Raw genomic sequence first — 2,735 nt, forward strand, 5'->3', positions numbered from 1 at the left:
TGTCGGTGTTGTTGGTGTCGCTAAAAAACAATAATCGTTTTTATAATTGCTGCGACTATATTAAAAGGTGATGCAGATATTGTTCGTGTTACTCTCCACATACTTAACAGCTAAGTTAGTTATTATTTTGAATCGCTAATCGCTAACTCATCGATTACAAAACGAACACGGCTAGCCCACGTTGAAGGATGCGGTACATGATTTCAACTATAAATTCCCATTGATTGTTGTTTGTTATTATGGAAGACAAGATAGCTCTTTTGAATGAATTGAGTATCTAAATGAAAATATATTTTAGTCTAAATCAGTAATTCTCTTTATGACTATATAATCGTACATGTACAGTAGTAATTATATACTGCCGTGTTACTTTTTTTAGTCATAATTATTAACATTAAATATTTCTACCAAAAAAATCATTAACGTTAGATATTAATTATTAATGTATAATTATGAAATTCTAAAAAAGAATTACAAAAACACAACTTAAATTTATATGCATAAATTCTTTATTTTTTTATTTACGTATGAAGTGTTTATAGTAAAATATTAGTTGAATCTTTCATATTAAGAATGTTGCAGATAAGTTACTCGTCATGACAAAGTCGCAGCTACTTCCCTTGAATATCTATCTCTCTCTCTATTTGAGTTACTAGTGTTTTTGTCTCTTATAAACGTATATGTTTGAGATTGGATAACATGTTATATATATATATATATATATATAAGAAATATGTTTTGTATAAACTCTCGTTATTGTATGCCTTCATGATAAAAGTCATGGCACATCTACTGACCAATATATATATACGATTATCATACTCACCACCAGTTAAACAATTGCAAGTATCAAGTTATCAACTTACTAACCAAAAAAAAAAAAATACTCACAACAATAGGTTGGCAACTGACCAAGGATTTAATATCACCACTTTTGCAAAACGAACAAATCATTGGATTTAACCAAAACATATGACAATGGTTTTCTCTTATTAACGATGGATTTAATACTCGATGATAATTTCACTCTCATTATTAATGATGATGATGAAAAAATAAAAATTATTATTGAAATTTGAAATGGATTTTAAAAGACTTAGAAAAAAATGAGAATAATTTATTTATAAATAGAAAATATGTAAAACGTATATGTACTTTTGGAGGGCTTTTAAATATAATGGGGAGAGAGAAAAAAAAGAATGCTTTTATAATTGTTTAGTTTTTTGAAGCTTTAAAATAAAATGAGAAAGGAAGGAAGAAAAAAAAGTAGCTTTCAAACTTAATAAAAAAAAAGCAAAAAAAGTGTGATGGGCAAAAAAAATAAAAGATGTTAATATTTTAAACATTTTTAAAGTTTTAAAAGTATGTTACCATATATATAAAGAATTAAAGCAACATAAAGTAAAAGATTATGTGAAAGCTACTATTATTATTATTACTACATAGTACTAACTGTTATGCAAACATTTGTCAATGTAATATGTGTTTTTTACTCATATAATTGATTAAAAATAGTTCAGTTTCTATGACTGGATAAGTAGTCTATATATAAAAATATTATGTTATTAATATATATAAAAGATTATGTGAAAAACTTTTATTATTATTAAATGGTATTAATTATTATGAAATATTTATCAGCCTAATATAGGTTCTTTATTTAAGTCATTAATAAAAAATATTAGTTTCAATGATTGGAAAAATATTCTATACATATATATATATATATATATATATATAACTACAGAAATATATATATAACAAAAAGAAGTTGAAGTCAAACAAAATCTAAAAAAGAAGGAGTTGGTAAGTTTTTAGGCTTATCTTTTCAAGATATTTAGCAAAAGTTTTGACTTTATTTTCCAAAGTTTTATCTATAAATTTGCTTCAAAAATATTTTTATTCATCTATTGTAATTACAATTTTTTAAACTATTTTTGTTTACACAGAAAATCATAATGGACGTCCAAATAAATAATGTTGTTATTCGTGAACCATGTGCTTTGTGTACCACCACAAACAAAACCTGCTCTCAAAATTGCGAATTTACACTTTATTTCCCTGTAGAAAAGTATTATATTATCTTATCTATAATTTTTTGCTATACTTATTATTGTAAATATGATCAGCTAAGTTAGTTATTAATACTAATCAATATTGATTATTTTTTACAGAAAACTAGAGTATAAAAATGCACATGAATTATTTGGTATCCCAAGTATTATGAAGATGATGCGATTCGCACCCACAACAGAAGAAAAATGCATGTTGGCATCATCTATACTCACGGAAGGTAAGGCTTGGAAAGATTATCCAGCGAAAGGTGGATTTGAAACGATCCGAAAACTAAAGTGGGAAATTTTACAACGTAAACTCTATCTCAATAAACTAAAGGAGAAGATGAAAGTTGTAGAAGAAGAAACCAAACTCGGTCTTTAAATAAATGATATAATATGTTGTATATCATTTATGGATATCACATATCTTATATCATTTATCTATCTTTTTTTATTTGTTAAATATTTAGGATTATGTGAATCAGAATAAAATGTATTGATATTGATATATATGACTAATATGATTATTTCTAATGGATAATTGATGTGATTTAGTTTTTGTGCATAAATTCAAAATCTAAAATGAAAACTTTAATTCAAAACCTAGAAATACATATTGTACACATAAAAGCCAACGTTATTAAATTTTAAAATTTTGAAATTACGAAGTGAACATAT

The sequence above is a fragment of the Camelina sativa genome, chromosome 1 (assembly GCF_000633955.1).
Source record: "Camelina sativa cultivar DH55 chromosome 1, Cs, whole genome shotgun sequence".
Taxonomy (NCBI): Eukaryota; Viridiplantae; Streptophyta; class Magnoliopsida; order Brassicales; family Brassicaceae; genus Camelina; species Camelina sativa.